Genomic DNA, 16224 nt, shown 5'->3' on the forward strand with positions numbered 1-16224 from the left:
AATAACATTCTCACACCATTTCTTATCCCTAATCTCTAGATCAAATTCTTGTAGGAGCAAAACCCATTTGATCAACCTCGGTTTTGCACCCTTCTTTTCCATGACCGGTACCTGACAGCAAAGTGGTCAGAATATATAATAACTTTATTACCCCATATATAAGACTGGAATTTGTCTAGACCATATACTACTGCTAGTAACAACTTCTCGGTTGTGGCATCAAGTTCTTCTTTTACCTCCTTGGCCAATGCTCCGGTGTAACAACTAAAACTTTAAAATTGACAATCTGAGCAAACCAAGAATTTTGGGACACCGCCATGATCTGTCTTCTGGGAAGGACTCACTACTGGGCCCGTCCTCATCTCCTTCTTTCACCATGATTCGGGACAAATGATCAGCAACAACACTCTCACACCCTTTCTTATCCCTAATCTCTAGAACAAATTCTTGTATGAGAAAAACCCATTTGATCAACCTCGGTTTTGCACTCTTTTCCATGACTGGTACCTGACATCAAAGTGGTCAGAATATATAATAACTTTATTACCCCATATATAAGGCCGGAATTTGTCTAGACCATATACTATTGCTAGTAACAACTTCTTGTTTGTGGTGTAATTCAATCGAACATCCGAGAGGGTTTTACTTGCATAGTATATGGAAGCGGGTTTTTTTCAACCTATTGACCCAACAAAACCCTAACCGCATAATTACTCGCATCACACATTATTTTAAAAGGTAAGTTCGAATTAGGTGTGCAAAATTTGGGCTTCAACTAATTTTGTTTCAAGATATCAAAGACCTTATCAAATTCATTATTAAAGTCAAATAGGGCATCTTTTAATAATGAATTACATAAGGGTTTTGTGATATCATTAAAACCCTTTATAAATCGTCTGTAAAAATCGACACGCCCCAAAAATGATCTAATGCCTTTGACATTCGTGGGGTGAGGTAGAGTTGCAATAACTTGCACTTTAGCATGACCTACCTCTATCCCACGACCCGAAACCACATGGACCAAAACAATTCCCTCTTGGACCATGAAATGACTCTTCTCCCAACTAAGAACCAAATTAGTTTTAACACATCTTTTTAAAACTGTTTCAAGGTGATTTAAACCTGACTAGAAAGACTTGCCAAAATTAGAGAAATCATCAATGAAGATTTCAAAAGACTCCCCACCATATATGAAAAGATACTCATCATACACCTTTGAAAGGTGGCGAGGGCGTTACATAAATGGCAGTCGCCCAATTTAAAAGTGCCATACGTGCAAGTAAACATAGTATTTTCTTGATCTTCAGGATGAATAGCTATCGGATTATAACCTGAATTACCATCTAGAAAACAATAAAAAATCTGACCTAATAGCTTCTCTGCAATCTGATCAGTAAATGGAAGTGGAAAATGATCTTTCGATGTAGCCGCATTCTGCTTCCGATATCAATACAAATCTTCCACCCGGTTACCGATCGGGTGGCTACCTCATTACCTGAGTCTTCCTTGACGACTTGGATGCCTGCCTTCCTCAGTACAGTCTAAATTGGGCTAATCCACGTGTTGTCAGAGATTGAAAATATGATACCTGCATCGAGCATTTCAGCACCTCCTTCTTCACTACCTCTGTGTACATCCTTTGAGCATCATGTGTGGGTTTGACATCCGAATCTATGAGAATTTTGTGCATGACAATCGAGGGACTAATCCCTTTCTGATCTGCACGGTCCACCCGATAGCCTCCTTTTTTGCAACCAGCACCTCCAGTAGAGCACTTTCCTGTACAAAAGACAAATTAGAAGCAATAATAATAGGTAGAGTTTCGTTCTTACCGAGAAAAACATATTTCAAATGTTTTGGTAGTTCCGACAGCTCGACTTTTAATGCCTCCTATAAAGAAGGTTTCAACCCGATATCAATCTTCTTGGGTAGTGGCTTCACATGAACAGGCAATGGTGGTCGATCTCCTCTTACAACTGCAATTTCCAGCTTCATTTCTTCCTCCTCCATTTTCATATCAGTTTCCATCTATAACATGTCAAACATAAAGAACATCTCCGTTGTGCCATCCGTGTTCACGACAGAGTTGTATATCAGAAGTCACTCGTCAATAACATCAACCATAAAGTTCTCATCATCAACCGGAGAATTACTTACATGTGTTAAAAGATTCAATCTAAGCTTATAGTTACAAATTTCATGTAAACTGTACCACTTCTGCAATTAATGTTGGCATTTCTGTAGCTAAAAATGGCCTACCGAGTAAGACCGTGAGCTATTTGGTCCTATCACCCGAAATATAGTAAACGACGAAAAAGTCAACTTGGAAATAAAAAAATCTTTCACCTTAACAATCACATCATTCAGTTTTCTCAGGAAAGTTTATGTGTATGGTCAGCTAGAAGGACGGTGGTGGCGAATGCCTGAAGCGGACCGAAGTCATATTGATCGTATAGACTTCCCAAGAGGATACTAATACTAGATCCAAGATCTAGCAGTGCATGTGTCATTTTAAAATCACCCACTTGAATCGGTATAATATGCGCTCCCAGATCTTGTAACTTAGGTGGAAGAGCACCCAAAAGAATTGCACTCATGTTATAGGTAAAATCTATCTGTTTAGGAATTTTATGATTCCTCTTTTGTGATCACAAATCTTTCAGGTACTTAGCATAGGCGAGAATTTGTTTTATGGCAGCTAATTGGGAATGTTAGTTTAAATTCGTTAAATGTTTCCCACATCTCCTCTTGTTGTGGGCCCTGTTTAGTTGCCATATTCGCCTTAGATGGCACCGACAACACATCAGGATAGGGTACGGTTTTCACCTTCCCCTTGCCCTTAGGATCGGTGGTGTCATCTCTCAAAACTAGTTTGTTAGTTTTATTTTCAGTTTTATTAGGTTCAGTTAAATAAACCCGGTTCTCGTTTGTCATCACTAATGACATTTTCATCAATTTCTTCCACCACCCCCCCCCTCAACCAATGGTGGTGGAAGTCCAACTTTGTTATCATAAATTTTCCCACGTTTTAATATACTTACCTGGTTAACGCGTTTCTTTAAGCTCGAACTGTAATGATGCGGGTTTATCGTGGTGTCACTCGGTAGCTGACCTACACTTTTCTGCAACTTTGTCATGTCTGAGGAGAGCCGACCAACCTGCTTTGTCGTCGCTTCTAAATATTTATCCCTTAATTTGAACTGTTTCGGGGTGTCCCATATTATTTTCGAGTGCACAGACTCGTCTGAATTATCCTAGGACCATTTCTGTTGGTCCTGATTCTCGACACCAGATGAACTTTTACCTCGGTAGCCATTTATTTTATAACCCTGGTCGTTGTTCTAATTATATGAACCCTGTTGATAACCACCTTGGCGGTAATTTCCCTACTATTGGTTCTGGCTAGATCCCTGAAAGTTAGGGTTTAACTGAGTGGTCGCGTTCCCGTATTTGAAGATCGCGTGGTTCCTCATGACGGGGTGATATGTGCTTGAGTTAAACCCTTGGCCTTTGGAATCCTAATAAGCATAGTTAACCTCTTCGGGTTCCTCCTCATCTTCATACTCGGGGCAATCTTTTGCTTTGTGCTTTATCAAACATACCATCACCAGTTCACCCACAAATAGCCGAAAACTAAGAAAAATGAGAATAGGAATCCTCTTAATCCATACCGTGAAAAGGAGGCACATAGTTAATGAAAGACGGACGAGAACCGAAGGTTCGTTGTCCCGGTATACGCACATGTGGGACTATCGGGGAGGCAGCATATGAAATAACCAGTCTGAACCGACTGTTAACACCTTGAACCAGGGCTGCGATATTTCTCCTTTGCTCCTCTCTGTTTACCGATCCTCCTCTATTAACTTGAATACCCTAACCTCTGTCAATTTTGTCAACTATGTTAACTCTATTCCTTCCAATACCATGTCTAACCCTATTTCTGTTCACAAACCTAGAACCTCTCTGATTTACTTGTTCTTTTTCCTCTTCATCCCAACCATCATTTAATTCCTTAGCTAGTTCAAACACCTCATTCTGTTAGATGAACCAATATGTTCCATTCCTCCCTAATGTATATAAAAATATACATCTTTTTAGCATCAAATAATCTCTAAAAATTGCAACTTCCATCAAATAATATAGCTCAAACATCTACTTATAATATTAAAATGTATTTTCAGGTAAACCCAAACCTTAAACATAGAAACAAGAGAAAAGATGAAGAAAAATGAAAGAAAACCCAAAAAAAACTCTACACGCCCTCATACCTCCCTGGACACTCCCCCATGCTTTCTTGTGCAAGAAAAGACAAAATACTGGACACGTGGACACTGGGCCATTCCTCAGGAAGCATAAGTCCATAGTCACCTTCAGAAAAGTCAAAAGAAATATAACAAAAGACCACAAGGACGGGGCCATGCCTTAGGAAGCACGGCCCCGTGCTGAGTCAGCATGTACGATCTGACAGAGCATTCAATGTGACTAGACACGTGGACACGGGGGCATGCCTCATGAAGCACGGGGTCGTGCCTGAGTGCCCAGACAGCCTATAAATAGAGGAGCATGATGCACTCATTGGTGTGCATGAAGAAAACCCCTATACGGGTTTCTCTTATAAAAACACCCACATTACACTCATATTGAAGATCTTGTGGAGAGTTTGAATGCTTAGAGTCTATCATCATCACCATCCATTAGCATCATCATCCATCACCACTGAAGAACGAAGATTCATCCAACATTTGGTTAGATTGATCAAGTTTGATCATGTATTTGTTATCTTCATCTCTTTTGATATTCATAACCATGCTCATTATGAGCTAAACTCCATTTACCATCTAAAATCTATGAAGAAGCTTTGTTTTACTCGATGATTATTTTGAACATGTGATTTAGTTTGGTAAAGTACATGATTATTTTGAAATTATCCTTTAATGAAGAAATGTTTTATCACTTTAACTCAATACATCAAGGTTGATGATTACTAATCATTCATGATTCACTCATGTTCTTGGAGACTAAAAAATGGTAAGAAGAATACTTTGATAACTTATTCAAGATAAAACATGGATCCCTATATTGTACTTAGAAATGATGAGATATAAGTTATGATCTATTTCTCTAGTTTTGATAATTTTGAAATAACATTGTTAACATGATTGCTTAGGTTATCATTCAAGTTAAAGAAATCATATGTTAATGGAATGTGTAATTATAACCTATTCAAATCAACCAAGGGGAAGTTGTGTGAGTTAACTACAATCACCTGAAGTTGTTAGGATTGGTATTTGAGAAATCGAAGTCAATCCTAATCGTTCAACTTAAATACACATTCTCTTGGTAGTATGAGATTAAGCAAGGACGGACTTGAAAATACGTATGCTACTTTCTTTTATGTCATAAAATATGTTCATTTAGAAATGAGATACTATTCTATCATATATTATTAGGCAAGTTTATCACATGTTTACTTAATAATCATTAAGGAAGAATGGAGTGGATTATTAATCTTAGATGGTAACCTTCCTATAATTGAATTACTCATTTAGAAATTCTCTTATTGTCACCTATATATATTATATATATGGAAAATTGGTTTTTATTGGTCCCAACTATCGTCTTTTGGTCACTACCGGTCCCAACTAACGAATTGGCTACTGACGGTCCCAACTTTTAACGTATTTGTTCCCAACAGTCCGCAACTAACAGAATTCTAACGCGAGGGCACTGGAAAAACGTTTTTGTTCGGCAAACACACCCTTTTTCCCGAAAACTCAACAGTTTTGTCCCAAACATCATGGTAACGTTGCATCGTACCTTTAGGAACGTTTTTCTAGTAAAAGCCCTAATTAATAAGGTCACCGGAACCCAAGAAACATAGTCAGAATTAGTTGATGGTGATTAAGTGATGGTGGTTGGTTGGCGGTGAGTTAATTGGTGGTGGTGGCGGTGTTCAGGTGGTGTTTTCTGGCAAAAAAAATTGACTTTCTCGGCCAAAAATGTTTTTCCGGTGACCTTAAACTAACGGCGTTAGGATTCTGTTGGTCGCGAACCATTTAGAAACAAATACATTAAAAGTTGAGACCATCAGTGACCAATTCATTAGTTGGGACCGGCAATGACCAAAAGGCAATAGTTGGGACCTATAAAAGCCAATTTTCCTATATATATATATATAAGTATTTCTATTTTATAAAATGTTTGAAAATTGTAAGGCCCCGTTACCGGTAGCCCTACTTTAGTGTTGGATTTACTCATAAACGCAGTTCTAAATATCAGAGTTAATAAAAACTTTCGCGGAATAATAAAACTTCAACCATAACATTTTGCATAACCATCAAATCATGTCTTATAAAACATTCGTAGACAATTAAAACGAAACATAGTCTTTAAAACATCACAACATTTCTTCGAGATGCCAGTATCTTTGATTCCATGCCATGTGTCTTCAGTCACGCGAGCTGCCTCAGCCTATTTGCCTGCGTGCATACTAAAAGTCAGCTACGCTGAGTGAGTTCTAGTTAATCACATAACATACTTTTCATACACATATATGTGCCCGAAGGTACGCATTACATACAAATCATGATCAGCATTCGTCCATACACATTCATATCTAACCATACGCTATAAAGGGCGTTTCACCCTACATACCTCAGATATTATTAGGGTCCGGTACCCTCCACCCTCGGATATTATTAAGGTCCGGTCACCTTCATCCTCGGATATTATTATGGTCCGGTGCCCTTTCTTCCATAGCTTCATACTATACCTGTTCTTAATTACTTTTCCTGACAATATGTGCAATCTCCGAAGAGCGTTCACGTACCATTAACATATCATACGTACATTATGAATACATCATATATATTCATACTTGCATCTTATCTTACATCATACATGGTAATCACATCTTTAGCTACCACCTGACGGTACATGCAATATCCGAAGATCGTTCACGCACCGTCAAGCAATCATCATATATAAATCATACAAGGCATACACTTACCATTTCAGGTAAGTGTATTAAATATCACATCGAGTATGCACACAGCCCCGAAAACATAACAAGGAAGTGGGGCTAGAAACTCACCTTAATGCGGTTGTGTTCACCGTTTACAGTTATTCCCTTCTTGAGTGTTGGTGCATAAATGTCAGTAGTTCATAGTCTAGTGTCTGTAATCGAGTCTGTAATGTTATTTATGTTTTTGTTCAAGCGAAGTTGTTAACAAGTTCGCCTAGGCGAACTTGTTGAACAAGCGAAGTTATGGACAACTTCGCCTGAACATATCAGGCGAAGTTGTCGTGTATTTATATATAGGTTACGGGTTGTTTTGTGTTGGTTAATCGGTTAATCGTTAAGTTAGTCGGTTGAGTTAATCGAGAGTCTGTATCAGTGATTCATATCACGTGAGTTCGGTTATTAATATATAACGTGTTTCGGTTTATTCGTGTGTGTTTGTTTGGTTTGCTTTCTACGCTCGTAACGATCTACGCAGGGATTCCGCACCTGAGTAGATCGAGATATCTCGTGTGATTCGTCCAGGGAACCTACAATTGGTATCAGAGCTTTTGCTCGATTGTGTGGTTCGGGATATTCACGCGGGTGTAGAAATCGTCCCGTTTCGACTATTCGCGGGACGTGTTTTCTGTGTTTTTGATCATTCTTACCTCCTACCACCGTGTTCAAGCCTTTACACCGTCAAAAACCTCGTTAAAATCCGATTTACAGATCTGCATATCTTCCGTGTTCATCAGGCGAAGTTGCCGCCACTGTGCGTAGGGTTTCGGCGAAGATATAAGGTTAAGCGAAGTTATCCACAACTTCGCCTACCTTCTCAAGTTCGCCTAACTCAAGCGAAGTTCTCTACAACTTCGCCTACCTCTTAAGTTCGCTTACCTCAAGCGAAGTTAAGAATCAGCGAAGTTAATCAGCAGTGTTATCAGCGAAGTTCGTCAGCGAAGTTCTTCAGCGAAGTTCTCTACAACTTCGCCTACTTCAAGCGAAGTTATCCGTAACTTCGCCTACAGTACTTTAATATAAAAAAAAAAATTTCTTAATTTTTCAGGTTTCTTACTTTTCGGGAAAGATGTCGTCAATCAACATCTCTGAGTTAGTGAAGATGGAAGTTGAAGCAGGGTCAGCTACCAAGGCCCCAAGATTGCTGAAGGGAACCGATTTCGTTGCATGGAAGGATCGATTTATACAATACGTCAAATACCAGGATGCGAAGATGTGGGTATGCATCCAGGATGGTTATATTCCACCAGTTATGGAGTATGAAGGTCGTGATCAAATTAAAAAGTATAGTAAAATGGAAGAAGAAGAGAAAAAGATGTATGAGGCCGAGAGCAAGGCTCATGCTGCTATTACTATGGCTCTTCCTCAAGAGATCCTTCATACGTTCAGAAAGTATACGTCAGCAAGAGAGCTTTGGGAAGCTCTTGAGAACAGATTTGAAGGGAATATAGGAATCCGTGCTTCAAAGATAAAATTGCTCAAAACCCAGTTCTCAGTCTTCAAGTATTTGAAGAATGAATCCTTAGATGATATTATCACTCGATATTACCATCTAATGACTGAATTGAGCAACTATTCAATTTCCTACCGAGAAGAAGAAATAGTTGAGAAGCTTCTAGATGCTCTCCCACCAAAATGGGAGATGTACACTGTGCTGATGAGGGAAGACAAGGACTTTCCCACATATAATCTTGAAACGGCAGTCAACAAGCTCAGAACCTTTGAGCTTAACATGGTCAGAAAAGAGACACCTATGGATCAGGTTCAAGATCCAGGTATGTATGGAGCTAAAGTCAACACTAGCTCAGGATCAAAGACTGAATCTGCTGCCTACTACACAAAGGGAGAGTCGGGCCCCAACTCATCACATGAGGGGCATGTGTCAGTTAACACAAATGGGGATGTTTGCTATGTAGCAGCTGGATCGAGTGGTTCTCAACCCCAGGTAAGCAAGAGTAGTTGCTCTCCAAGTTCTCCCAGCAACAACTACTCCAAGATGCCTATGAGTGTCAAGTCTGCTGAAGAGCAGTTTGGTCTCTATGCTTCTTTCATTGCTTCCTATGAGAACTACATTCAAGGGAAGATTGTTGATCCAGCTATGTTGGATGAAGATTACGATCAGATTGATGCTGACGATATGGAAGAAATGGATTTACAATGGCAAATGGCCATGATCGTGAGAAGAGTAAAGAGGTTTATGAGAAAGACGGGAAGGAAGTTTGTCGGTGGAAAGCCGGGGTTTGACAAGGCAAAGGTGAGATGCTACAATTGTCAACAAAACGGTCACTTTGCAAAAGAATGCAGGAATGAGCGTGTGGAACGAAGTCAGGGTAGGTCTCCACAGGAAAGTGAGGGTAGAAAAGATTATAGTGCCATGATGTCCAGAGAAGATGGTGAATACAACTGGAACCTGCTGTCTAAAGAAACTTTTGAGCAGGCAAATTTGGCAAAGGTTGAAACTGAAGAAAGTGAGAAGGTTACCGGAGAAGAAAAAGCTTTTATGGCAGACGTTAATGACCAGCTCTCCGAGGTATGTTCTAAACCAACTTGTTCAAAATGTGAGAACTTGTCTGAGCAACTAGCAACCATAACCGATCAGTATGTTAGGTTGGATGCTGAATTTAAAACCTTAAAAGAAGATCATCACTTTATTAAATCAAGAGAAAATAATTATAAAATTAAAATAAAAGCTTGTGAAAAAGATGTTAAAAGTCTAAAAACAAAACTTGCTGAAAAAATTGAAGTGATTGATTTAAGCTATGAAGTTTTGGAAGAAAAGACCAAACTAATTGCTGAGAGAGAAAAACAGATTGCTGACCACCAGGTGAAAGTGGTGGAACTGAATCGAAAACTGGAGCAGTTCAGAAATTCCTCTGCTATTCTTGATCACCTTGTTAGTGATCAAGGTTCCTCTGCTAAGAGAGGAGGAATCGGTTATCATGAGGTTCCACCACCGTACAATCACAATTACACTTTTAACCCTAGTGTTCAGAAATCTGTTGACTTTGAGGTTGCTCAGACAGTGCCGATTAAAGTAACTGTTAAAGAACCAAATGTTAGTAGAGGCGAAACAAGTTCGCCTGTTTCAAGTGTTGAAATTTCTGATCAAAGTCCAGTCTCGTCAGATTCGGATAAGTCATCCGAGTCTGGTAAGGCAAAAGAGGAGGTTGTGTTACCCAAGAGTGGAGAAAAAGATAAAACAAATAAAAGGAGTACTCCACTAAACCCGTACGTTCCACCATATGTGAGACGAACGGGCGGTAATATAGCCTCGACATCTAAAACACTGGTTGATAAAAAAGTTGAGCATAGGTGTTGTTTTAGATGTAATCAATTAGGACATCTTGTTGCAAATTGCCCTCTGAAGCAGCGATTCAGAGGTGTAAGGCCTACTAAAGCTGAGAATAAGCCTAATAGTAATTTTCGTGCTGCTAAAAATGAAAACCACTTAAAATTCAAAAATGTGAATAATTCAGGTTTTCATAGAAACAAATCTCAGTTTTACACTGCTAATAACCAAACCACAAGTTATAATTCTTTCAATTCGCAAAGGTTTGGTAGGCCTCACAATCAATCTTTAAGGAGGTTTCCTAATAGGACTTACAGGAATTATCGAGATACTAACTTTGGAAAGCCAAAGTTTGGGATGTATAGATCCAAGACCAATTGGTCTTGGGTCCCTAAATTCTAATCTTTTGCTTTATTGTGCAGGAACAGTTGAACAGGGCTGCCAACAATCTTTGGGTTGTAGATAGCGGCTGTTCCCGGCACATGACGGGTAACAAATACTTGTTACACGATTTGAAACCTGTTCAAGGAGGGAGAGTGAGCTTTGCCGGTGAAAGTGGTGGCAAGATTACTGGAATGGGAACGGTGTCAAACGGAAAGATGACTTTGGAGAAGGTTAACTTTGTAGAAGAGTTGAAGCACAATCTGCTGAGTGTATCGCAGATCTGTGATAAGGAGTACACCGTTCATTTTACAAAGAATGAGGCGATCGTGTTGAAACCTGGTTTTCAGATACCAGAGGAGTGGAATGTGATGAAGGCTCCACGTGAAAGAAATACATATATTATGGATATGAGATCAACTGAAATGGCCACGGCAGAATCATGCCTTATGACAAAAGCAAGTGAATCAGAGTCCGAATTGTGGCATAGGAGAATGGGGCACATTCATCTTCGGAAGATGAACCACATTGTCAGGAATGGACTTGTGCTGGGCGTTCACTTGAAGAATATTTTGAAGATAAATGTATAGCGTGCAAGAAGGGAAAGCAGCACAAGAAATCCCATCTCACCAAGAAAGTCAATTCAATTGCCAGTACTCTAGAATTGCTTCACATGGATCTCTTCGGTCCCGTGAATGCAAAAAGTCTAGGAGGAACTTCTTATTGCTTGGTGATCACTGATGACTACTCACGATATTCGTGGGTGTATTTCCTGAAATCAAAAGACGAAACGGCTCAGATGGTGAAGAATTTGATTACCAAAGTTGAGAACGTTATGGATAAAAGAGTTAAGTTCATCAGGAGTGACAATGGAACGGAGTTCAAGAATTTTGAGATGGAGATCTTCTGCCTTCAGAGAGGGATTGAACACCAATACCGCGCTCCGTACACACCGCAACAGAATGGAGTGGCTGAAAGGAAGAACAGAACATTAATTGAAGGAGCCAGAACAATGCTGGCTGATTCGAAGCTTCCTGTGGTGTTTTGGGCTGAAGCTGTTGCTACAGCCTGTTATGTTCTGAATAGAGTCTTAACTGTTAAAAGACTTGGTAAAACGTGTTATGAGCTTATGCATGGGAGAAAGCCCAACTTGAGTGGTCTTGAACCATTCGGGTCCCCTTGTTCGATTTTGAAGACAAATTCTAAATTTGGTGAAGTAGCCGATGAAGGAATCTTAGTCGGTTATGTTGTTGGGACTCCCAACAGACGTGTCTTCAATTCATCGACCAGCAAGGTTGAGGTGGTGTGTAACACCGATATCACAAGTTACCAACCGCCAAAACCAAGCAATGGACCTGCGGAGTTTTTCGACTATGTTAAACTTTTTAAGTCTTTTAACATACCATATTTGGATATTGCTGAAGAAGAAGAGAGAGTTGCTACGAAGATGATCCTTGATGAGGAAGAAAACCTATTGCAAAGACAACTGATCGATAAATGTCAACCTTCCTCATCAAATGCTGTCGATACCCCTACTGCCTCGACTGAAGAAGAATTTTTCAATCCATTTCACTCTCAGCATGAAACAACCATTGACGAGCTCTCTTCTAACTTGGAAGACAATTTGCATGTCGGTTCTGTTCCGACCACGAGAATTCATAAAGATCACCCTTTGGAGAATGTGATTGGTGATGTGTCCTCCGGTGTACAAACAAGACGTAGCTTGAATGAGCACACCTGTGTTTACACAAGCATCAAGGAGACAGGGATAATCAACGAATGCTTGTACACCTGCTTTATCAGCCAGATTGAACCGAAGAATTATCAAATGGCTCTCAAGGACAGCTCGTGGGTCGAAGCCATGCAAGAAGAGTTGGCTCAGTTCAAGAAAATGGAAGTATGGGATTTGGTTGAAAAACCGAAGAATGTGCATGCGATAGGCACAAAATGGGTGTTTAAGTGCAAGAGAGATGAGAAGGGGATTATCATAAGAAACAAGGCGAGGCTAGTCGTTAAAGGTTTTAATCAACAAGAGGGGATTGATTATAATGAAGTGTTCGCTCCTGTCGCAAGGTTGGAAGCCATTAGATTGTTTTTGGCGTTCGCTGCTTATAAGAAGATGAAGGTATTTCAGTTGGATGTGAAGAGTGCGTTTCTGAATGGGAAAGTTGATGAGGTAGTGTATGTTGAGCAACCTCCGGGTTTTCCTGACCCAGACTTTCCTGATCACGTGTACAAGTTGAGCAAGGCATTGTATGGACTACATCAGGCACCTCGTGCCTGGTATTCAACTTTATCAGTTTACTTGCTTGAAAATGGGTTTGAAAGAGGGAAAATAGATAGCACGTTGTTCTTCAAGAGAGATGGAAGCGACTTCCTGCTGGTGCAAGTCTACGTGGATGACATTATCTTTGCTGCATCAAGAGTCTCCATGTGTCAAGATTTTGAGGCCGTCATGAAAAAGAGGTTTGAAATGAGTGCTATGGGTGAACTAACTTTCTTTTTAGGATTGCAGGTTGATCGAAAGAAGGATGGGATGTTCATTCATCAGACCAAGTATGTCCATGATGTGCTCAAACGCTTCGAGATGGAGGACAGCACTCCATTCGACACTCCAATCTGCGTCAATCACAAATTGGGTGCTGAGTCAGACGGTGATGCAGATGTGGACCCAACTCAGTATCGGGCTATTATAGGTTCTTTAATATACTTAACTGCTTCTAGGCCTGATATAATGTTTGCTGTTTGTCTTTGTGCTCGTTTTCAGGCAAACCCAAAGGAATCTCACATGAAGGGTGTGAAGAGGATCTTGCGGTATCTCAAGGGCAAACCGAAACTGGGGTTGTGGTACCCGAGAGGAGGAGACTTGGAGCTAGTCGCTTACACAGATTCTGATTATGGAGGGTGCAATCAGAGTCGGAAGTCAACAACTGGAGGATGTCAGTTTCTTGGTGGCAGATTGGTGTCGTGGCAATGCAAGAAACAGACTTCGGTCGCAATTTCAACCTGTGAAGCAGAATACATGGCAGCATCCAACTGCTGCTCCCAGGTTCTTTAGATTCAACAACAGTTGCGCGACTATGGTCTGAATTTCTTACTTACACCTATTTGCATTGATAACACAGCTGCTATCTCAGTAACTAACAATCCCGTGAAGCATAGTAAAACTAAACATATTGACATACGTCATCATTTTATACGGGATTGTGCTGAGAAGAAACTGATTGTGCTTGAAAAGGTGGATACGCTTGATAATTTCGCTGATCTTTATACTAAAGCGTTTGACAAAACAAGATTTCAAAACCTTATCGAGCTGAATGGGATGATCAATCCAGAGTAACCATGCTTTTCATGTTATATTTAAAAAAAAAAAAAAAAAAAAAAAAAAAAACGTCACTATCGCTTAAAATATGTCGGTTACCTCAGTTTGAAGGACTTGTCTTCGGATATGTTTTGGTCCTCATTTTCTACTTGTAGATTTTGAGGATAGCCATTAACCAGATGACTGAAAGTGACCGGGGCGGTTTATGATGAGTTTTCATTTTTTCGCTTAAAATTAGTCGATCATACCTAGTTAGAAGGACACATACTAGAATGTGGTCGGTCCAGCTGATCCTTTGGATCTTCGGGATAGCCGTTTACCTGAAGACTTTGTTTTGGTCGGGGCGATTAATGTTAAAATTTTTAATGGGAAATGAAATTATTTTTCTAGTCTACTACTTCGTAAGAAGTTCGTTAGCTATGTTTAACAGAAAATTGATCCAACCTTGGAAAATGATATATATACTGATTCTGTGTGCTTAACTAGTGAAGTTATTAGGCTTAAAAGGCTTTAGGACAGTCATTGTATGTCATGGTAACTTTTTATGGTGCGTAAAAGTAGATGTGATACAAACTAAAACTACTTGATTTTACGTGGAAACTCCTTACGAGTTTTGCATGTCTTCATATATATCTTTCCGAATGATAGGCAGAAAAGCGATTACCCAGTCATACACGAGCCCGTAAGTGTTCTGATTCCCGTGAAGATAGCGTTTCAAGAAACTGCAGTGATCCAGATTCGGGACTTGCAGTTGGTTATTACTCTGAAGTCTATGTAAATGTTTATCATAAAAAAAAAAAAAAAAAAAAAAAAAAAAAAAAAAAAAACTTATGAGTTATTGGAACATTCTAGAGTTCAAAATATCAAGACTTCTTAATCTGGAGTAAGAAAGAGAACGGGAAGTAGATGAAGAGTAATTACAAACTTAATCAGACACTAAGGGTCGAAGTCAATTCGAGGTGACTTGGGGATAGCCAAATACGCTTTGAGAATAGATAGGAGGCATCATAATCTCTGAGTTGTTGCCCACTTAATTTTTGAGCTTAATTGAACTTAACTCGTATCACAGAAACGATGAAAACCAACTTAAGTTATTTACCTGCTTACAACCTGTCTCTATCTGTCATAATACAGCTAAACACGGATCTATGTGACAGTCACGTAATTAGTATGATTCCTGTTTGGATCTTTTCTAAAACGTGGTAGTCCCTATCGAGACTGAAATTTGATCCCTTATACTTTAATTTTTTAAAAGTTTTTCGTTACTTAGGTAGTTTATGATTTTATAACTGGTTACTTGGATTTGAACGTGTCATTTAATTCTTAAAGGTAAGTTTTAAAACCAAATTGCAAAATATTCAAACTATAGGGGTTTGATTTGAAAAGTTTAGGCGAACTTGTGAATAACTTCGCCTAGGCGAAGTTATCCACAACTTCGCCTGTTTAACTCCGCCCCTATATAAAGAATTCTTAAGGTCAACAGTGTTCATAACTTTCAATCTCAGCGAACTTATTCCGTATTTTCCGGCAAACTTAACAAGTTATCAGCGTAGTTGTTGTTATTCCGATTACTTGTTCTTTTTCCCAGTTTCCGTTACGTTTCAAGGTTCGTGATGCCATTACATTGTATAATCTTTGTTCTTCAATGATAATCAGTGGTCGTTTCGACCCGATTATGAACCTCGAACCGTCGGACCTTCAAATCGGACTTTCAAATCTTGTTTTACGTGTTCATGAGCAAACTGATCGTCCGGACTGCCTTAATACCATGTGTTTTAGTCTCCTAAATCGTCACAATTGGCCGAAACACCAGATTTTCGATGTTTGAATCGATCTCACTGTCGCCGATTCAGATTCAGGCGAACTTAAGGTTTAGGCGAAGTTATCCGTAACTTCGCCTGATGCTCAACTTCGCCTGAGGCGATGTTGTGGTGAGGCGAAGTTGTCATTAACTTCGCCTGGACCTTTTAAATTTTTAAATTATTAGACGAACTTAAAGATGAAGCGAAGTTGTTCCCAACTTCGCCTCAACTTTAACTTCGCCTATACAGAAGTTATCACAACTTCGCTCATGGTGATAAGCGAACTAGTGTTAAACCTTAACGTTTATCTAACTTGGTTCGTTTGTTGCAGATATGGCTGCAGTAGCAGGTGCTGGAGGTGCTGGAGGCGATGACGGAGATAATCAGAGACAATTCTTCCCGGGTCACA

The 16224-nt window shown here is 39.6% G+C and overlaps 1 protein-coding gene across 1 annotated transcript in view; it reads left to right on the plus strand.

The window, feature by feature from the left end:
• The first annotated feature begins 3206 nt into the window (after positions 1 to 3206).
• The window catches only part of LOC143562918 (uncharacterized), a 63488-nt gene continuing 50470 nt past the window's right edge, over positions 3207 to 16224 (plus strand). The window contains exon 1 of the mRNA XM_077050611.1: positions 3207 to 3212. The gene's annotated coding sequence lies outside the window, so the exon portion shown is untranslated. The remainder of the gene's footprint in view (positions 3213 to 16224) is intronic.

Source organism: Bidens hawaiensis, unplaced genomic scaffold (assembly GCF_021521415.1).
Source record: "Bidens hawaiensis isolate Kalapana, Puna unplaced genomic scaffold, B.hawaiensis_p1.1 tig00000097_1, whole genome shotgun sequence".
NCBI classification, from domain to species: domain Eukaryota; kingdom Viridiplantae; phylum Streptophyta; class Magnoliopsida; order Asterales; family Asteraceae; genus Bidens; species Bidens hawaiensis.